This window comes from Crotalus tigris, unplaced genomic scaffold, assembly GCF_016545835.1.
Source record: "Crotalus tigris isolate CLP2741 ecotype Arizona unplaced genomic scaffold, ASM1654583v1 scf7180000024117.2648584, whole genome shotgun sequence".
NCBI lineage: Eukaryota > Metazoa > Chordata > Lepidosauria > Squamata > Viperidae > Crotalus > Crotalus tigris.
Window position 1 is genome coordinate 624788 of NW_024100394.1, and position 23484 is coordinate 648271.

At 38.7% G+C, this 23484-nt stretch overlaps 1 long non-coding RNA gene across 1 annotated transcript in view; it reads left to right on the top strand.

Moving 5' to 3' along the window:
* The window catches only part of LOC120298638, a 61234-nt gene extending 40174 nt beyond the window's left edge, over positions 1-21060 (top strand). Inside the window, exon 3 of the long non-coding RNA XR_005554158.1 lies at positions 20945-21060. This is a non-coding gene — a long non-coding RNA (uncharacterized LOC120298638). The remainder of the gene's footprint in view (positions 1-20944) is intronic.
* Positions 21061-23484: the final 2424 nt, after the last annotated feature.

Genomic DNA, 23484 nt, shown 5'->3' on the forward strand with positions numbered 1-23484 from the left:
AACCTTGGTAGTTTGAAGATGTGTGGACTTCTACTCCCAGAATCCCCCAGCCTGCTATTAGAGTTACAAAATAAGATTAGAAAGCTGTGCTGGCTGAGGAATTCTGGGAGTTGAAGTCCACAAGTCTTCAAATTGCCAAGGTTGAGAAACACTGCATGCCAATCCATTTAAAATAAATGTCCATTTTTGAAGTGAATGAAAACTTGATCTCAAGAAGGAATATTCCTTATTTTGTAATTCTAATTCTTTCCTAGAAACATATTTGATTTTTTTCTACTTACATTTGTTATCTACATTTAATTCAAATATGTCTCCTTATACATTGCAGTTTAATTCCAGATAGTCAAATTCTAATCCCATTAATGAAGATTATCCAATAAAATTACATCAATAGAGCTTTATCACTGTTTCAATTACATTGGCAAAAGAAAATATTAATTTGTACTTGAACTTTTTTTTCCACAGCTGATCTTATTACAGCAGCACAATTTAAAATCACAGGAAGATTTTCTTAGCCTGCTTTAGAAACCTGTCATAAAAACGGCTGAAAACAATGTAAAAGAATTTTCATTCTTAGAAAGATTTAAAGAAATGCTATGATTGCTGTAAACCTTGACTGTACTAAAATTTGCAGCTCACCTACTTCTTTCACTTTTTCTGAACTAACTTAAGTAATTCCCAAACTCAAATAGGTATTCGCAAATCATTTTCACAGTAATGAATTTTAAATAGCCAAGATATCAGAAAAAGTAATTTATCACTGTCCCTCTTCAGAGGTGAGCATTATTCTAAGTCTTTTGTTTCTTATCTTTATTACTTTCAAAAGAACCCAGCTTTTTACCACATGCCTATTTTGAAATTCAACTGCAGGGAAATTTTAAAATATTTGTAAGATAATATACCATTTGGTGGTATTATTTTGCTGTGCTTGCTATTGCCTCTATAATAATCTGTTATTGATTTTAAAGATTATTGGCTTTATTGTTAATAGTTTTAAGATTCTTTTCATTAATCTTTTGTAAACTCTTTGAGTATAAATAAGAATATATTATTGGTGTTGTTATTATTATTGTTGTTGTTATTATTATCTGTTCACAACAATGTGAAGTCAGAGCTCCCAGTTCTTTAGTTGGTGTTGGCCTTCATATGCATCAAATTCTTCTCAAGAACCTAAGTCAGGGGTCTTCAAACTTGGCCCTTTTATGACTTGTGAACTTCAAGTCCCAAAATTCCTCAGCCAGCATGCCTGGCTTAGGAATCCTGGGAGTTGAAGTCCACAAGTCATAAAAGGGCCAAGTTTGAAGACCCCTGACTTAAGGCATCATAATATATTGGCATAATATATGTGGAGAGCCAAACAGTGTAGTCTTTTGTAATTGACAGATGGAAATTTTGTCAACAAGTAGATTTTCTAAATGCTGTCTAAAATTTTTTGGTATGGCACCCAGTGTATTGCTAACCAATGAGACCACCATGGCCGATTTTTGCCACAATCTTTCAATTTTGATTTTCAGATCTTGATATTTTGTGATCTTCTCCAAATCTTTGCCTTCTATTCTATCATCCCTTGGTATTGCCACCTCAATTGTCCACGCTTTCTTCTTTTCAACCACAATGAAATATCTTGTTATGAGCCAAGACTTCATCAGTTTGTATTCAGAAACCGCACAATATTTCAACCTACTCATTTTTGATTACTTTTCAACTTTGCGTTTCCACCAATTTTTTTTACTATTGGCACATGATACTTTTTACTGATGTTCCAGTAAATCACTTTGACAACTGTGTTATGTAATTTATCTTCAGCTTGCACAATCTTTTCCCCACAAGCTGACTATATGACCTATTTTTTTGCTTGTTTGCAGAAATTATTATTAAAATTAACCAATTTAGATATACTGTACTTTAATTCTCTATTTAAAAGATCATCATTTCAATATTGGAATTTATTGAATTGCCATTTTAACAAGCTATTCTGTTAATACAGGGGTCTTCAAACTTGGCCCTTGACTTGTGGCCTTCAACTCCCAGAATTCCTCAGCCTGCGTGTCTGGCTGAAGAATTCTGGGAGTTGAAATCCACAAGTCATAAAAGGGCCAAGTTTGAAGCCTCCTGTGTTAATAGAATCTTACAATAAGATAACTCTAGTATTTCTGAATGTGCTTCTTATGTGGAGAAATATCTTTTTGATACTTTCTGAACCAAAGTAATTTTTTTTATTGAAAAGTTTTATACAAGTTTTTAACAATATCCCCCCCTAAAATAACCCCCTCCCTCCCTCCTCCCCCCTCACTTCCCAGAGCTGGTTACAGGGTTACAAATAAACAAACAAATTCTAAATAAACTTATCCAACTATACAAATAACAAAATCAATAATATACTTTAACTCAAATACAAAACAAATTTAAGCAAATAATATATATATATATATATATATATATATATATATATATATATATATATATATATATATATATATATATAGGAAAATTTGCATAAAAATACGACTCCTGGGCATGTCTATGGTACAAATAAAATACGAACACCAGGAGAGTATAAATATAAAAATATACTTTACTAAAAGCTGCCAAGCTTTCGTTTGGAAACTCCAAACATCATCAGGGCTAAGGAGCCAGTAAACAATGATGACTTAAATGGGTTTTGCCGGCATCTGCACCCGGCTCATGGACCGCGTCACCGGTCCCGGCCGGTTAATTAGTGTTCCAGATGTTTCTTTATTACTCTCCTTACGCTTCCTTCTATGGTTCTTCCGGATCATTCCTTCCACTATCTCATTACTGGTATTCATCTCCTCCACCACCCCTTTATCCTTATTTCCTTCCATAGCACTGACCCTCCTCCCCTTTTTGTTTTCATTCTCCACCCTGGGGGCATCTGTTTCTCCTCTATCAGTGTTACAAGCTTCCCTGGGCTCACCAACGCTCCCCCACACACACGCTTTTCCCAATCCCTGCTCCACACCCTTTCTTCTCACTCTTCCACTGTCATGAGTAACTTTCATACGGGTGTTACATATTTGGGGGTCTATGCCCTCCTCCTCTGTCCTGGCAATCTTCGTGTCGACAGTTCTCCACCGTTCCATTTGTTTGCTGCGTGATCGGGTGCTTACCCCGTCTCTCAATTCATCCCTCCTCCCTATCGCACGCTCTTCCCCATTGCTGATAGGAACGGTATTCAGGCGGACACCAGGTCTCCAGATCTCTGCATTCTGATTCCCTGCGTTCTCACTCCCCTCTTCTGTGCTCGTCTTTGGGGGGACTTCAAAGTGTTCGTCCCGGGAGGGGGCTGTATTGTTGGTGGGGGTATTCCTTGTCTGCAGGGAATCCAGGCAGAATTCCGTGTCTCTCCCTTTCACCGTATGCCTAGGCAATCGAGCCATGCTTTCGTTCTTCTTCTCCCCCCTACCCACAGCGTCAGGCTGCAGGCTCCTCATGCTGGATCTTCCACACTCTCCACAGTTGTTGTTAAGTTCTGGGGGTGGGGGTCTATCATGATGATATTGGGGGAGGGGGAGGTCTTCCATCGGTGGATGATTACGTGTGTTTGACAGTGGTAGACGTTCAGACGTTCATTAGAGCGGTATTGGTGTTGATCGGGCGAAACGGGGGTGTCCCTGGAGTGTAGAGGGTTGGCCAAAGTTCCATCTATCTGTTCAGGATGGAGGCCAGGTATCCCGTCACGTTTACAGCTGTGCAAGCATTGTTCAGGCCGCTTATAATAATTGGCATGGTGTTTAAAATCCCATTTCCTCAATGCTTGTTGAGCTGGATGTAAGTCAATGTGACGATTAACCGCATCTTTGTTGGAATACCACGCCTCTTTCAATAGCCGGCCTCCCTTAGTGGCATCCTCAGACATAATGCAAACATTCACAAAGTCAAACTGGTGGCCATGTTGTGCCATATGCATCCACAATTGAGAATGCTGCTCGCCCCTTCTTATAGCTAACTGATGTTCATGCAAGCGAGATCTTAAACACTTAGCTGTTTCACCCACATAGTTGCCATCGCAGTTCTTGCAATTGATTTTATAGATTACTGCTGATCTATCCATGGCAGGGAGTGGGTCCTTGGGGCGAACGACTTTGGACCGTAATGTCTGATTGGGTCTGTGGGCCACTTCTATTCCATGGGGGGGCAGCAGTCTGGTTGTTGCCTCCGAGACGTTATTAATATATGGCAAAGAAACACGCATTCTTTGTAATGACGGTTCCTCTCTCTTTTGGTTGTTCCGGGACTGGGGTGTAAGACCGTACTGTCTGATAAACCTCAAAGGATACCCATTACGTTGGCAAATCCGGAAAAGGTATTGCCTTTCTTTCTTCTTAAACTCCTCAGTGCTGCAGTGGGAGTCCACGCGCTTAAACAATGCTTTAATGCAGCTAGCTTTATGAGATACGGGGTGGTTGCTCCTATAGTGGAGTATTCTGTCTGTGTGGGTGGGTTTACGAAACACCCCTGTAAGTAACGTCCCATCCAACTGACGGTATATTGACACGTCCAGGAAGGCTAGGTGACCTTGTTTTTCTTCCTCCACTGTAAACTGGATGTCGGAGCAGATCGAGTTAAGTACTCTCATAAAGGTGGCTACATGTTGTTTTTTAACAACCGCAAACGTGTCATCCACGTACCGAACCCAAAATTTGGGTTGGTATAAGGCCATAGCCCTGTGTTCTAGCTGTTGGAGTACTATTTCCGCTATAGTGCTAGAAATGGGGGAGCCCATAGGTGTCCCTTTAACTTGTTCGACGATGGTGCCCTGGAAGGTGAAATAGGTGGTGAGACATATTTCCACTAATCGCAGGAGGTCATCTGTCTGAAGGGAGTCCTGGTGGTGGCTCCCTTCTGTATTCCTCAAGCGCTCTCCCAGGGCTGAAATAGCTAAGTCCTGGGGGATGGAGGTGAAGAGGGAGGTAACGTCGAATGATACCATCCTCTCATCATCCTCCACCCTAAGGGTCTTAATTCTGTTGAGGAATTCTTCTGCAGAATTGACCGTTGTGGGGCTACCTTCCACAAGGTGGCCCAGACGAGTGCTAAGCCACTTCGCTAATCCCGATGTAGGGGTACCTATAAATGACACGATAGGGCGAAGTGGGGTGCCTTCCTTGTGGATTTTTGGGAGCCCATAAAATCTAGCGAGCGCCGTGTCACAGGGGCGTATCTTCTTTAGGGTATCATCTCCGATTTTCTTACTGCGTTTAAGATTATTAAGCAGTTTGTTGATTTTATTCCTAAGGGTAACTGAGGGATCCTTCTCAACTATCCTATAGGCTGTTCTATCATTGAGGAGTTCGAGCGCCTTGGTGGTATACAGCGTCTTATCCATGACAACGGTCATCCTCCCTTTATCTGCTGGAAGTATAACAATGCTATCATCTCTTTTAAGTTGTCGAAGGGCTTGGGTTTCATCCCTAGATAGCACGTGATGGTATCTATGGCTTGTAAGTAGCCCAGTGACCTGTTGTCTTATCGAACTCTTAGTATCTTCATCCCCCCCTATGTTATGCATAGCTGGCTCTAAGGCCGCTATGAAATCTAAAGCACTAGCGTCCATCAGGTTATGGCCTATATCACGCTGCAGCAAGGTGAGTTGTGAATGGGTAAGTATTTTAGAAGAGAGGTTGCAGACCAGTCCACCCATAGAGCTGTTACTATATTTTAACTTACGTAATGCGTTCATCTTGTGACTGAGACGTGTTGCTGTTTCTTGTCTCGTTTTCTTCTCCACCGTCTCAATATGGTGAATCAATTCTTGGAGGTGATGTCTCGATAACATGGCCTCACATTGCCTTTGGCAGTCTTGGACCCATTGTTTCAACGCTCCGACTCGCCTATGTTGGTCGTTAATGAGGGCCCGTGTAGTCTTGCATTGAAATTGGTAGATGGCTTGTTGGCATTCGATGGAATCAATTATGGGTTTCTTCCTCAATGATTTAAGTGGCAGGTTTTCTCGGATGCAGGAGTGTAGGAACGCTATTTTACGATAGCTTGCTGAAATACGGCATGTCAATTTCTCCCATTTTCTGGCTAAAAGCAAAGCTGCTCTGTCATAATGCTGGAAAATTTGCATAAAAATACGACTCCTCCTTAATCCACCAAGCTTTCGTCAAATACATTTGACATCGTCAGGGTTAAAAGGCAAATGCCGGGGGAAGTCTTATATACAGTGAGAGCTCCCATGGCGTTTGCCTTTTAACCCTGACGATGTCAAATGTATTTGACGAAAGCTTGGTGGATTAAATTCTATTTTTGATAGATATTCTCTTGGTGATCATTATTTTGACAATATGAATACTCCCAAGAGTCGCATTTTTGTTTTTATTTCTAATCATATATATATATATATATAAAACAATATAAGCAATTCCAAATTAAAAACTAAAAATTATTCATAATCTAAATAATACTTTTTAATCCCATATCAACTCTATTTACTCTACATGTAATTTATCCATCTTCTCCATGCTGAGGTGTATATTTCTTTTAAACAACCATTCATCCATAATAAACACAAAATTTTCCTTCCAATATAACTCAACCAACAAACTTACATTCGATAAACTTAGCTATTTGCTTTTTCCCCGACCCCTAAGTAAATCTATTAATACCCTCCTGCTTAAGAAGTTTCAACAAACCATTCATCTTAATCACTAAAATTCTCACCAACAGAGATCATTAGAATTTAAATTCTTTTACACATTTACCCATAATATCTCATAATTATTTTTATACACTTTAAATTAAAATTTTTATAATATATATACTCCCAAATATTTAAACTTTTCCACTAAATTGTCACCTTCTATTATTCTTTTTCTTTACATCTACATATTACACAAATCATTCACTATTCCTTTAAAACATCTTCTATCTCAAAAAACTACTACAAAAGTTCATCATTTCTTTTTCTTTATTCCAACATCCGCCTTCTGCTGTTCTTTTTCTTTACGTCTATAGGCTGCACGAATCATTCTCAGTTTCTTTAAAAAATCTTCTGCCACAAGAGACTGCTGCAGAAGTTCAGCCTGTATGTCTCCTACATCCAATAACATAGCACCTTCAATCGGCTGCCCTTCCGACTTTTCTTCTGTAATCTCAGGTCGTAAAGATGATGGAGAGCCCACCTTCAAAACAGAAGTGTAAAAATCTTTCGCCTTTGAAATTGTGTTAAGTTTATGATATATCCCCACATAATTCACCGGTGGCGACGGCCGCGCTGATGTCGGCTTTTTTTCAGCCGTCCACCCTGGGATGTGTCAAAGCCAGCTGAGACAGCGAGCAACAGCTGTCTCGTGGCTTGGAACCTCTTTCCCCGGGCGAAGGGGAGGACATGAGCTTTCCTCAGATAGTGGTAGAGCTCCCTGAGATCCCAAAGCTTTCTTTTTGGTGCGTGAGAGCTGGAGTCTGAGGTGTCCTCCACATTCCAGGATGCCTTTACCCTGATTTTTATCCAGGGCAAAGCTAGACGCTGCTTCCACATCTGCGCTTAAAATGAATTTGTGAGTAAAATTTAAAGCAGACAGAGCTGACCAGGAGAGATTAAAATGGTGACTATTTTGAGACTTTAACTCTGGAAAAGAATTTATCTTTTCCTTTTTTTTTCAATTAAGAGTGGTGAACCAAAGTAATTTTTATCATATTTGTATTACTATCCTAAATCTGCATGGCCATATGGATGTCTCAGGTGTTTTCTCTTATTCTAAACAGGAGATTGTTGTTTATATAAAATGGTATCAGCATGAATATATTTATTGAATTTCAATGCCTCATTGGATTATGGTTGTTTTTCCTGATTCTTCCTTACTTTTACCATTTTATGGTTTTTCAAACTAAACATTTAGATTTTCAAAGTTTTTCATTCTAGAAGGAGGCATAGCATACCTCAAATAAATCTCTCTAGCACCCCATACACACATGTGGAGGCATAGTCTATTGCTGAATTAGTCACATCATGCATTAAGCTATACACTTCAGTGTTATATTAATCACAAATGTATGTAAAAAAACTCTCACTGGTAAATTCTTTAGTATAATTTATATGCAGCCTTAGTATCTACTTATGAATTAAATTGAACCACTACGGCTTTTAAGTAAACATCAATCATTCTTTCCATTTCCTATCTTCATTTAGTTTTGTAGTTAATCAGCATCAGTATAAACTATAAACTTTAATTGATGCAACTCACAGTGCTCCTCACACTATATACTAGTTGTCTTTTTTAAAGTAATTTTTCAAAGGCACAGATACGCCGATTAATCAGTTTTAGTGGATTTTAGGTTGTTTTTTTTCAAAGTGATATTCTTTAAGATCAAATTGCTTTTATTAGCCTCACTAAAAAAAATGTTGCTCTGAAAGCAGAACTTATTTTCATCCCAATTTTGAGAACAAGAAAACTGAGCAATCTCTTTGTAAGACCATTTCATGGCAGATCAAGCTCGGGTTCAAATTAACTGACAGTGACATCCAGATGTATGATATAGAAGCACCAAAACTATCTTGGATGCAGCTCCCAGCATGTCACCTCTTGAAGTATTCTTTCCCATCACAGGCTGTCACAAAGTAAAATTAGCAAATCCAGCACACCCAATAACATGAGAAGAGAATATTCTTTACATGTGAAGAAATGTGGTATGATAGTATCCTAAACTGGTGGAGCAACGCCATTGTTCCAAACTCTCTCATCATTAAGCTTAAAAACATGCAAACTGATTTTCCCCTTGGTTATTTATTCCCTGTGTATTTATTTCTTAGGTCTGTTTGTTTGTTTCCTCCTTCCCTTATGTCTGTTTTTATACTGCCAACCTGTTGGTGTAAGCACCTGCTTTTTCATTCTTTGAAAAGACAGCATTTCTTAAACAAACTACCCAAACAACATGGACCTTTATCAGCTATTACTTATCTCACCAATTGTTCCTATCCATTCTTCACTGACTCTTGATCTAAGCACAGCTTGATCAATCCTTCTAGAACAGGGGTGTCAAACTGCCGGCCCATCGGCCGGACGCGTCATGCAGAAGCTGCACCCACCCCATTGCTGGCAATGGGAAAACCGTCCCGATACGTTGTGCAATGTCACATGATGTTGCGAGTTTGACATGTCTGTTCTAGAAAGTAACAAACAAGTTAACTAGCTAACTAACTCAAGACCATAGATATTAAGGATATTGACTGGAACTTTTTTGGGGGTAAATACAGCTGACTGGATTAACCAAGTCAAATAAGAGCTTAAAATAGGTCTGCTCTTGCAGATATTTGCAAGTAAACAGCAGCTACAGGATTAAAGTGCCACTATATGAATTGTCTTATTAAGATTATTAAGGTAAAGTGGTTGAACAGCTGGATTTTTCTTTAAAAAATATTTAGATAGTTAATTCTATTTGGTGCTGCCCAATTGCAAGTAACATAAATAAAATATATAAAGACAGTATAACAAAAATTAATGTACCAAATCATTTTACTGTCAATTCTTTCATGAAATAAATAAATAGTAAGTAGGAAGAAATTAACACTAAAAATGGAGAATATTTATAATAATAATGTGATTCACCCAAATAAAATAAATTCACTTACCTTCAATATTCATACCCTCCCTCAAGATGATACACACATCTGAAACACCACATATGGAGGGTGGGGGGGGTGGAAGAACTTTTACACTTGCAATTACCTGGAGGCCTATCATGTAAGTGAATATTCAAACAACAGATATAAAAGTATCCCTCCAAGAAATGCCTATAAATATATCTATTTTCATATTTCTTTCCAGGAAATGCTGTAGGGAAACCTTGTCCTTCTAGAATAAGATATTAAGTAAAATACATTTTGCTTGGGTCTTTTTTTTCTACAAATTCCACAGATTGGCATTGCTTACTTTTAAAAGATGCAAAAGATCCAAAAGTTTTTTCATGTGGCAACTAATCAGGGTGATACATTTTCAGAGTTCCCGTGAAGCAGGGATATTCTTGGAGGTCCTGGATGAATCTAATGACCAAACAGGTCAATGGGAAGCTACATGGGAAGATTTGAATGCTGTATGAGATAGTTGGTTATTTTGTTATACCAATAGGGAGTGCCAAGTCTATGGCTGAATGATTGTGGCATTTGTTTTATTTTACGGCTGGTGTCAAAAGTCGCTAGAAGACAGAAATTAAAGCTTGTTTCATCTTAATCTTTCCCCCTGCTTGGAAATCATTGTACCTAATATTGGACCACAGCATTTTGAACTCAAAAGGAAAGCAGAGAATTTAAAGATAGTCCACTCTTTACATAGATATGAAATCATGATTTGTAACTTTATGGAAAATTATTTCTGATTCTTTTTCTTCTGATCATAGAATGACCTGGCCCAGGGCCACCATAATCAGATTCAGTGATAGAACAGTCAAGTCCAATCTTCAAGAGTGTGTTAAGGTTTTTAAAGTTTGTTAAAAATATATATAGTCATAGGCCAAGAAATACAAAAGAGAACTATCCATTAAAAATTCATCCCTGAGCTAAACAAACCTAAGAAATAGTGTACAACAGTCTTATGAGAACAAACCAAAATGTTTGTAATAAGGGGAGAGAGTACCTCTACCTTCTAAGAGAGGAGAGATAGATAGAGTAACTTGAAAGTCTGTACATTACTGTTTCAATTTCAGAGCCTCAGTGAATATCCTCCCCCCCCTCTCTCTCTCACACACACATACACACACACACTTGATGTTGTTAAAGAATCAGCTCCCAAATAATCAAGAGCCATATTTCTGAACTAACAACACAATACAACCTTAACTGTAGCACATCCTGTCAGTTTATTTTGTTTTTTAATGGGTGTTGGAGGAGAGAAAAAAAAGGGAATTTGTTTCCTAGTGCTAAAATTTTATGACATTTAACTTGTTACCGTAGCAACAACAACAATATGCAGACATCCTAACCAGATGCAGTACCCTATAAGTGCCTCTTTCTCTTATTTATTAAGATCAAATTTTTCCAATATTGGGTCTTGAATGCATCCATTTGATCTGCACACACCCCTCTCCTGTGTAATTATTAGCTTTGCTTTAATGGCTTACATATTACTGCTGTCTCCATCACCTTGCAGTTCATTAATAGATAATAATCGGTGTGAGGTACTGGAAATATATTAATGCCTTCTTCTTTCATTGGAGAATAGAAAAGATTTATAGCTGTGTACTTATTACAAAAGATGAAAAGCATACAAACTACAGAAATGTCCCATCTAGAAATAATCCCTTTCTTTAGTGTTTTCAGTATGTTGCCATGGCCATCCATTTACTGCTCTCTCACTGGGTTATTCAAGTAACATTAAATGTCCTGTGATTGGTTGGGTCATCATTTCAGAGATATTTCTTTACCTAAACAGAGAAACAGAACAACCATGGGTGGGCAAAATAACAGTGGCAGTGGGAACAACTTCCCACTGGCTTCCCCATTGAGATTCCTTGTAAAAATCTGGCAGCGTTGGAAATGATGATTGCATGACGGTGTCTGACTCCAGCAGTGTGGTTGCACAGCAGTGCAGAAGTACTGAAACTGCCTCAACTTTTCCAAATTTCAGTCTCATGGAAGTCATGGATCCTGGATTTTGGACACATTCTGAAAGTTAGAATCAGATATGCTAATTCAAAAATTGTTCCCTTATGGAACTTAAAATCTAGACAAGAGATGGAAAATTAGGGCATTGATTTAACATGGTGGTCATATTTACAAATGCAAGTGAGATATGATAAAGATATTAAACAGTATGGATTTTACAAAGAGCAGACTATGTTTGACCAGACATTACTAACTTCTGACGAAAAGTTAATTAAAAAAATGTACAATTTCTTATTAAATCTGAAAATGGAAGATGAACAGATAAAAGAAATAATGATAGTATGGGCAAAGAATTTTGTATATAATATAGATTTAGAGAAGTGGCAAAGTTTGTGGGAAAGAAACTATAAATTGACAATGTCAGCCTCCTATAAAGAAAACCTATATAAAATGTTTTATAGATGGCACTTGCCACCAACAAGATTAGCAAAAATATTTTAAAAATATGTCAGAGAAATGTTGGAAATGTAAGCATAAGCCAGGTACTTATTATCTGTGGTGGACATGTGTTAAAGCAAGGAGATATTGGACAAAAATCCACACTTAATTAGAAAAAATGTTAGAGAAACACATAGATTATAAACCTGAATTTTTTTACTAGATATAATGCCAGAAAAACTTGATAAGCAAAGTACATACTTGATTTTATATGTGATAACAGCAGCAAGAATTATATTTGCACAATACTGAAAGAACGAAGAAACACCACCAGAAGAAGAAATAATTAAAAAAATACTAGATTGTGCGGAAATGGACAGACTTACTTTAAGGTTGAAAGAAAAAGAAGAAACAGAATATTTTCAAACTTGGGATATATTTTATCAATAATTAGAGAAAAGATTTAGGGATTAGGAATTTAATTTTTATTAGTGAATCAGATAATTAGACAACACATTTTGTTGAATGATTACTATTGAATTCTGTTAAAAAATAATAAAACTTTATATATATATATAAAATTGTTTCCTTATGATATCCTGTTTTGACCAGTTGAAGGTTACAAACAATCAGACACAAGAGTTTTAGTAGTATATAGAGAAAGGAAGGTGCTTTAAGATGGATGAGAAACTCATTCATTAAAGTCCTTTCAGTATTCATAATCAATGAAGGTGGTTTGCTGGATGGGGTAGTCATCTCTGGCACAAGTCAGGATTGTCCAGACAAACATCTCATAGAATTCTTTTCAAAGAAAGTATGATCCACCAAACTGGAATTTATTGCAGCCAGATTAGGCATGCAGTTCAAGGTGCCAGATGGTATCATCTTAAAATAGAGGGGTTTTTTTTAGATTTAATTACCTTCAGAAAAAAGTACAAGCTTGCATACAAAATGTGAATGTTAAAGAAGGTAGTAGGTTTTTATTACACTAATGGTGCAGGGCAGGTATCTTCAAACGTGGCCCTTTTATGACTTGTAGACTTCAACTCTCAGAATTCCTCAGCCAGGCACACTGGCTGAAGAATTCTGGGAGTTGAAGTCCACAAGTCATAAAAGGGCCAAGTTTGAAGACCCCTGGTACAGGGCAAATGTAGCAGGGGTAGAGAAGTGAATTGTCTCTGCAACTCAGGCATGGCATCTTGTCTTGCCCATGGAATAGATGATCTCAGGTGGTGGGGTGTGGGAGGGACATCTCCCTTTTGATCTTATAGATTTCCTCTGTTGTGCAAGCAGCAGAGAAAAATGCTGTTTTGTTCTGTCTATATTTCCCATAGTGCAATACATTTGAAGGGGAAAAGGACAAGTGTGGTTGAACCCACCAGGTACTGCTCTGCTCTGATTACAGTCAGGTTTTTCATGATAAAGAAAGCAGAGATGTGCTTCTGGAGAAATGTCAAGTGGCTTGGACTATGCCTGTCCTTTTCCATTTGAAAGGTTCCTGCTGGTATTTCAAGAACAGCACCAGCTATGTAGCTCCTGATGACTCAAGTGAGTGAAGAAGTTGAGCCTGCGGGAAGGACATTGTATGAGACACATTGGGCAGATGAAACTTAGGCATAGTCCTTCTCTTTGAACTATTGTATGTTCTCTATAGCATTTTTCTAAGAGAGAGAAAGAGAGGGAGGGAGGGAGGGAGGGAGGGAAAGAGAGAGAAAGAGATAGATAGAGAGAGAGAAAGCGAGAGGGGGGGGGCGGGAAAGGAGGGAGAGTTAGAAAATATTCTGAAAAATCTGGTTATGAATCCAGACTCAGCAGCAAGAAATGATAACTATAATTATTTTTTTCACCCTAGAGAATTTCTAATATTGTACAATAATCAAGACTAACAACTTAGGGAATTGTTTTATATTCATTGGGAGTTATTTAGCCCTTTTAAAATAGGCCTTCTGCAAAGTTATTGTAAACGTTAAAAGGTTTTAAAACGGGCAGCAGTGTTGCAATGCAAGTTGTAATATAAAAACACAAGTGTTCTGTTGACATTAATAAATACACCTTAAAGGTAATATATATGTCAATATATTTGACTTTGAACTTTTTGGTATGCATGCTTATTTTTCCTTCATCTCATGTTTAATCAATGAAAGCACTTTTGCGGTGCTAATAGTTGATCCTCATAGAGGTCTGTCAAAGCTAGATATATAGTAGTTTTTTTGTAGAGCCAGAAATTTTAAACAGTTTATGCCCATCAGTAAAAATGGAAATCAAATAAAAACTCTTGATAACTATAATTATGTGCTGGAAATGTCTTGACTGGGAATTTAGAGAAATGGAAGCAGATTGCACAAAGGTTCATAGTCAATTGTAAAAATTGCCCAAAAATATTGAAATATACATTGGCTATTGATAAAGGTTGGGACTTATCAAAGCATTCATCTTGAGAGGGTATACAGCCTGACTCATTCATTTTTCAAATTAAAAATGTAGGAAACTTGATATATCCCAAGCAACATTTTATCGAACTGAATGTAAAATTAAGAGAACATGTTAATATCTATCTTGGGCATGAACTTAATGGTATTAGAATGACGATTAAATTTGGTTAGACTGAACACCACATCAGGTGGGTGTCTCTCTCTCTCTCTCTCTCTCAGCTTCTTTGATGTTATAAATATGATTTCTGTTATAGCTGAGCCTAAATTAGGAATGGAAATTTTGGAGGGGGAGGATGTATTTCAGTGGATATGAAAAACAGCTTTTTTTTAGACCATCTCTTTCTCTGTGTGACTATACATCAGAAGAGATTTCTGCCCAAAGAGAAAGAAAAAAAAAAAAGAAAAAAAAAACTGCAGCTGGGGAGCAGCCAGCTAAAAAAGAAAGTTTAGAATAAAATTAGGGGAGCTATTTCAACTTTTGCACATATAAACAAGCAACAAAGGAAATGCGTGTGTAAATGCATAAACCCTAGAGCAAGGGTAGGCAACCTTGGCTCTTTTATGACTCGTGGACTTCAACTCCCAGAATTCCTGAGCCAGCCATGCTGAGGGGAAAGGGAGAGGTTTCGAAGCTGAGCCATGCTGGCTCAGGAATTCTGGGAGTTGAAGTCCACAAATCATAAAAGAGCCAAGGTTGCCTACCCCTGCCCTAGAGAAAGCAAGTTCCCCAGAGTCCAGCAAGCTTGTCTTGAGAGAGTTCTAACTCCAAAACAGAAGGCATAAGAGTGGTTAAGTGAGGTCCAAGGGTCCAAACATTGTAGGCTAGGGCTCCTCAAACTTGGCCACTTTAAGACTTGTGGACTTCGACTCCCAGAACTGGCTGGGGAATTCTGAGTGTTGAAGTCCACAAGTCTTAAAGTGGCCAAGTTTGAGGAGCCCTGTTGTAGATGGGTCATCAGCTGGTCCTGATTCAGAGTCAAAATCATGAGGTTTCAAATCACATGGAGTCTGAATATTGAATGGTTGTTGCCAACAGAGAAGCTTGAGCTTGCTACTCTTCTTAAATAGAAGCAACCCAGTGTTGCTCATTTGGAAGGGTGAGGAGCCTTGCAGAATGTCTTTGCTCTGCTCTTCGCTCTGCTCTGCAAGCCCTTGTAAAAGGAGCAGGTGACAGCTCAGTCTCCTCATCTTCAGATACCAGAGTCAGTTGTGTCTGTTGGTTACTGGGGGGGGGGGGCACAGCTTCTGAGGTCTGGTCTTCTTGAACTAGTTGCTCATTGTTGGTCTCCTTATCAGAGTTCAAGGTGGCCATGACATTGGACATATAAGTAAATGGAAGGATGCTTTTCCTTGCTTGTCTGGAGAAAGCAATTCCTCATATGAATTGCTAACAGAGAGATTCTTAGTACAATAAAATGAGCAAGAATGGGACCATCTTTTCTACACACACATGTCCCGGTTCAACAGCATAGAAATATTTACTGCAACCTCTTAAATGAGAAGAGGACTTACTTCTCACTTCTCTTACTCATAGGTGTCTTTCTTTCTGCTATGCTTTTCTCTCTCTTCTCTCGCTCTCTTTGTTGGTTTCACTTTGTAAAAGAGAGAAAAAGAGAGCCACATAGCATCTCTATGACAGACACACAAATACACTTTTGTTAGTTGAGCCTCCTCTGTGAGTTCCTCATGCCTACAGATTGTTATCAGACGTGCCCACAAGGCCTCCCAAATATTTATTTAAATTCATCCTTTTCTGTAGAGAGGGTCATAGAATTTCTCTGACTTATAATATTATTTCAGGCAAAATATTATAATAATATTATCTGACCAATACTATTTTGCCTGATCGATACATGCCCCCTTTGCATTGTTTCACAGAAAAATGTAAGTTCCAGTCCTGTTCTTCATATTACCAGCTCACATTTGCTGTTCTCTATATTACCTGAATTTCATTTTAGGATTTTGTTGTTGTTCAGTTGCTAAGTTGTGCCTGATTCTCCATGATCCAATGGACCACAGTACACCAGCCTCCCCCCCCCCACTCCACTGTCTCCTGGAGTTTGCCCTAACCCATGCCCACCGTGTCAATGACATTATCTAACCATCTCATCCTTTGCAATTCCCTTTCCCCCCCCCTTCCATCTTTTCCAATATCGGGGTCTTTTCCAATGAGTCCTCTCTTCTCTTTGGTGGCCAAAGTATTTGAGCTTCAGCTTCAATATCTGTCCTTCCAAAGAACAGTCAGGGTTGATTTACTTTGATCTCCTTGCAGTCCAAGGAACTTTCCAGAGTCTTCTCCAACACCACAATTCAAAAACATCAATTCTTCAGTGCTCAGTCTTTGACTATATGGACTTCTGTCAGCAAGATGATATTCCTGCTTTTTAGTATGCTTCATTTTAGGATAATTTTTGCTAAACAGAAATAAACTACAGAAGAATTGCATGTCACCATTAGCTTTCATTGAGTCAAGCTTAATTTCATAAGGTGGCTGCAGATCTAGATTTACAGTGTCTCTAAATAGTATCATACAGTAGAGTAGATAAAAATCAATGTTATACAGAGAGAAAAAGAAACTGTTTAGAAAATTGGTTTAAACATTAAATGTTTCCTCCCATAATTAAAATATTTTTTTTAATGTAGGGCTTAGGCATCAGTATCAAATGAGGCTATAATACAACCACTCCTTTCCCGATTCCTCCATTTGAAGTTTTCTTATATAATTAAATACAATTAGCACAATCCTGTTTTCCACCCCCATTTCACAACCTCTTTCTTTTTTTCAACTAAGACCCGTGGTGGTGCAGTGGTTAGAATGCAGTATTGCAGACTAATTCTGCCAACTGCCAGCAGTTCAATTCTTACCAACTCAGGGTTGACTCAGCTTTCCAGCCTTCCAAGGTCCGTAAATGAGGACCTAGGTTGTTGGGGGCAATATGCTGACTCCGTAAACCGATTAGAGAGGGCTGTAAAGCACTGTGAAGCAGTATATAAGTCTAAGTGCTGTTGCTATCTAGCTAAGCTCTTTTTTTTCTTTTCTTGCATTGATTCTCTAGGTGACAGACCTAAATATAATTATTCTCTAGTTTCATTGAAGACTTATTTTGTGTCATTCTCCCTTCCTTGTGTAAGTCTGAAGCCTTATGGAGGGAATAATTCATAACAGAGTATTGCCTCAAGTCCTATATAGTATTTGAACCCTTTGTCATGTTTGTAGTTTCCCATAATTTAAATGATTTTAATGAATCTACAATTTGATCTAGACATTATCCTGGCAACTGCATTTGATATTTTCATTTCCATAATATGAATAGCGATTGAATGTAGGATATGAGGCTGGGGATGTGAGGGATGTTCTCCCTGATCCCTTGCACAAGCTCCCTGATCTTATGTACTTCATTATGAAAAAAGCTCCAATAGAAGCAGGGAAATGGGACTTCTGCTTATGCAGACTACAAATATGGGTCATTCTGAATTGGACTGGTGATCACAATAAAGATTAAAACTCTACAACTGAAGGCCATGAGTCTGTCCTGACACATTTGAGTAAGGGAGTAGAGATGACAAAGGTACAAAGTGCAAAGTGTGTATTCTGTTCAATTGTATCCAATTCTTGGAGGCTGCCTGGACAAATCCCTGCAGTTTTCCCAGCAAAGTTTGCTGTTACTTCCTTCCTAGGGCTGAGCTAGAGTGACTGGCCCAAGATGGCTCTGTGCCTAAGACAGGACTGGAACTCATGATCTCCTGGTTTCTAATCTGATGCTTTAACCACTATACCAAACTCACTCCCTCTCTCTCTCTCTGTATCTATATCTATATCAATAGATATAGATAATGCTTTTACTCCTGTTATAGACTTCTGAACACCAATTCCCTATGTTAAGTTCCCTTGCTAACATATGGGATTATTTACTATACCATTAGTATATTACAATCCTTTTTCCTAGCTTAGTGACCTTCAGATTTTGGGATAGGATGCTCCAAGTTGCATCCTAGCCAGCCATCACTCCTGTTGTGATGACTTTTTAACTCAACAGAATCTCAACCTTCCCTGACCACTTGTCTTCTTTTTCTCTTCTATTAGCTGTTTACTCCTCTCTCAAGTGTTTCTCTGCAAACCACATTATCTTATGCATTCACTCTAATGTTCTGATTATACAAGATTTGGATATCAGAGGATGATGCCATCATAGCCTACAAAATGACATCAGAGATGCCTGCTGACATTTAATTTGGTCATGTTGTTCTATTGCAAAATTTTGACACAATTAAAACCTATAACTTCCTTCCACCCGACCCCAAATAGTCACAATAGCTTTCTTATGATTTCATGAAACTTATGATTGAAGGCAGCTGTTCAGTAGGAGGAAGTGGAGGTGTAGAATCACAGCAATTTTATAAGCACAAACTACTATTTTAGTTGCACATTAATATGCCGACCCAAAAAGTTAAATTGAATCCGAAAGAAAAAAAGTAAAATGTAATGAGTTCTTGCCAAATAGCAATAGTATTTTTGTAATCAGATGTTCTTGAATTGCTTGAAAAAAGCTGCTATTAACATGTGCATCCTAGGCTCATCTCAGTATGATTTAGTTATATTTTTATTCATGGGTTATTTATAGTCTCTTGGACACAAGCCTGTTTTTTCATTCTTTGCCATAGGATATATCAAGTAAGTGGAAATTCCCTCACATTAATGGCCCTCTCTATCAGCTAAACCTTGAGAAGTGCTCTTATTCTCTAGATGAAAATTTGTTTCCAGGAAATGATTATTGCACTGAAAATCAGTGCTGTAATTATCCTGTATATAGTCAATTGCCACTCATACTTCCAAAAATTTGCAATGAAAAATATGCTTCCCTTTTCCTGAGCAATCGAAAGAGGAGGGAGTAACATGGAAGAAAAGAAAATATTAATAAACATGTTCTCTATGCCAGGGCTTTTCAACCTTTTCACCCATTGTACCACTTTTAGGATATGGCAACATCCGAGTACCACCAGTCGCCTAGCAAGGTGTCAAAAACTTGATGACAAAAAAAAAAAAAAAGGAAAAAGTGATAAAGTACAGGTAGTCCTCGACTTACAACAGCTCGCTTAGTGACTGTTTGAAGTTACAATGGCACTGAAAAAAGTGCCCCCCAAGCCACAGCCAAGCAAGACACCTGCCTGCCCACTCAGTGGCGCTCTTCCTCCTGTTCGAGGTTTTCATTGTTGTGAGCATTTCTGTTGAGGATTGGCAGCGGGGGTGAGGTGGGAGGATGTTTGGTTTTTATTCCCCCCATTTGCTGGGTGGTTGCAGCGGGTTTTGGTCACTTCACATGACCCTGGGACACTGTGATCATCATAAATATGAATCAGTTGCCAAGCATCTGAATGTAAATCACAAGACCCTGTAGATGCTGCAACATTCCAGCTGATCGGCGCTTCTTCTGGGTTCAGCAGAAGCGCCAGGATCAGCGCTGAGCTCCAGCTGGAGCCTGGCGCTGATCCTGGTACTTCCACTGAGCCCTGACAGCCCTGCAGCTCCAGCCTTGCTCAGGCTTGTGCGGTGCTGCCACCGGTTCAGCTCATTCCCCTCCCCCACTACCACTTTTCTAGGATGTGTACCACCTGCCAGGTGCCAATGTACCACAGGTGGTACCCATACCACTGGTTGAAAAGCCCTGTTCTATGCTGAGGAACAGATCCACACAGCAATAATGCCTACCTGAATAAAATGGCCCAAAAATGCAATTGGTTACAAACAGGCCAGTCTGGATACAACAATCTAATGTTGGATTTACCAGAATTAGTGTAGCAGAGAACCAGAGATTGAAATAATATATCTTCATGCTGTACACAACTGCACAGATCATCCTCTTACAAAATTATATAGTAGGAAGGTTAGTCCCTGGCCAGTTTTTAGTCTGGACAGAATTGGAAGACCTGAAAACTCTTTGAAATAACAAAGAATAGACTAGAACAGTAGAAAATAGAATAATAACTTTATTGTCACTTTGAATGTATACTAATCGGCATACATTAAAATGAAATTTTGTTGCCTACAGCTTTCAAAGGGTCACCACCTCTGATATAGATATATAGATATAGAACTACCTGTGGCATCACCCTTGTCCAAGTGTCTCTACCTGTCCAACCAAGTTGAGCAGAATGGGTAGGCTGCAGATCCCGTCAGTCAAAGAGGGTTAGCTGGTAGGGACCAGAAGATGGGTTTATTCCTCAGTGGTCCTTACTGTATGGAACATCCTCTCTTTGGAGAGCAGAATGCCCCCAACCCTGTTAGCATTTCGTAAGGTCTTAAAAACCTGGCCACTTTCCTGTGCCTGGGGTGCTGAAGGTGATAAGGCTGTATTTTTTAAAATGTTTTTAGTATTTTTAATTGTAATATGGTTTTTGAATAGTAAGTCGCCTAGAGTTATTAATTGTGATGGGCCACTATAAAAATTGAAAAACAAACAAACAAACAAATGTAATTTAATGACCAAATCATTTTGCTTTCCAAATAAACCAGGACTAGTTTAATTTGGATTCTCGGAGACATAGGATCAAGGTCTAGTTGGAATCAAGATCTACCCACAAGAGAGATATGTTATTGTATCGAGAAGATGGATAGAATATGTTCAGAAGAAATATGGAACTACAAAGTTTCATTTATTTTATGAGTAATGGATTTGTTTATAAAATTATGATGTTAAAGTTTGAAGAGAGTTAAGGGTTAGTATGATTTTGGTTATTGTATAATTAGTTAACTTAAATAGATTATGTTTAATATGTTTGTATAACCCTGTACTTAGCTCTGGGAAGTCGGGGGGGAGGGGGGAGGGGGTGGAGGGGGGCAGGGGGAGGGGGTGGGGGGAGGATGGGTTGGAGGTTAAATAGTTCAGATAAGTAGAAATAGTTTTATTGTATATAATATTGATGTTTTAATTTGGAGAGAGGAATTGCTCGGTCATTTCCCCTGGACTGCATCCGGAGTGAGAAGATAGGAGGAAGGGGAGAAGTAAGTAGGAAGGTTGAGGAGAAGGAGGAGAGGGGGAGAGTGAGGAAGAAGATGGAAAGAGGGAAGTGAGAGAAGAGGTTAGAGGGTAGATGCGGTTTGGGGGAAAATGGGTGAGCAATACTGAAAGTTGTGTGTATAAATTTATTTTATTTTTTATCTGAAGTATTTTTTATGAATGTAATGTAAAATTGAAAATAAAATTTTTTTACAAAAAAAAGATCTACCAATATGACACTCCGTTATCAGATGGAAGGCTATCATTTTTGTCTCAGAACATTGTTTTGCTAAAACATCTTTAAACTACCTGTCGCCAAAAAGGAAATCCACTGGATGAAATTCCTCTGCAGGCATCAGCTGAATTCTACTTCACTGTAGAATCTGGCTGGCTCAGGAATTCTGGGAGTCGAAGTCCACAGGTCATAAAGGGGCCATCGTTCTCCACCCCTGCTGTAGTCCATCACACCAACTCCTCCTCCAAAGGAACCATCACCTCTTCCCTCACTCCAGTTTCCCACTTGCTTATAGAACAGTGGTTCTCAACCTGTGGGTCGGGACCCCATTTGGGGTCGAACGACCATTTCACGGGGGTCGCCAAACAACGCAGTCCGCCATTTTCTTTCCCCTTTTCCTTAGCTGTGCTACTCCCTTTTATTCTATTGGCTTTTGAAAGCCAATAGAATAGACTCTCTTGAATAGAGTTTAATTCTATTGGCTTTCAAAAGCCAATAGGAATCGTCCAGGCTGTCTCTGCCCTGCTGAGCCCGCCAAAAGTCCCATTCTGCAAATGGTGCTGCACCAGTTGAGTAGTCCTCGACTTACGACCGGTTGAGTAGTCCTCAACTTACGACCGGTTGGGGGTCGCGGCATTAAAAAGGTTGAGAACCACTGTTATAGAAAGAGGAAGAGAAATGTGTATATGCATGTGCTTGTATTTTTCTGGGTGCGGAAGTGTGTGTGTGTGTGTGTGTGTCTGTGTGTGTGTGATATGTGTGATATATAAAGTGATTGATATTTAAGGCCAAGGGTAAGATGAATTTTGTAAGCCGGTTACCTTATTTTTAAGCAGTTAAATATACAAGTGCATTATATGCACATATTTGTTGTGGGTGGGAGAATCTCCAGGTTTAACATTCATCTGGAACTGACAAAATGAGGAAGCTATACACTGCACAGGATTTGAATCCTTCCCACCCTTCCCCCCCCCAATTGTTCTACGTCATCTTTCTTTTGGGTATATTTGGTATGTTTTAGAAGAAAAAGTGCTGATGGAGAAAAATACCTGTATACCTCCTCCCATCCATTTTATTTAATGGACCAGTTAAAACCCATCACTACTACTACCCTAGACCGATTCTTTACTTTCTCCACTCAACTGGGCATAAAACAGATCACAGCAGGAAGAAGAAAAGCATTACAGGACCTTGTTGTATAATTGTAACTGCAAACCAATATCAACTCACGTTGTAGCAATTCAAAGAAGCAAGAATAAACATTCAGTACCTTATTAATTCACTGCATGATAGCATTGTAACACCATTACAAATTCATTGCAATATAAGCAGAATCCAAATGATGCGAACTAAAGTTTATAGACAGCCAATTTGGAAGGCGGTTAAGGCACTGTGAGTTCTAGTCTTGCTATAGACACGAAGCCAGCTGGGTAACCTTAGGCCAGAGGTAGGCAACCGTGGCTCTTTTATGACTCATGGACTTCAACTCCCAGAACTCCTGGCTGGCTCAGGAGTTCTGGGAGTTGAAGTCCACGAGTCATAAAAGAGCCAAGGTTGCCTACCCTTGCCTTAGGCCAATCCCTCTCTCTCTTAGGCCTTGGAAGCAGGCAATGGCAGACCACTTTTGAAATCTTGTCAGGAAAACTGCAGGGACATGTCCAGGCAGTTGCCAGGAATCAACGCTGACTTGCAGACACAAATAAATAAAATAAAAAGTATTTTTTTTTGTAAAAATTTTTATTTTCAACTTTACAATACATAACAATCTTACAAATACTTCAGATAAAAAATAAAACAAATTGATACACACCACATTCGGTC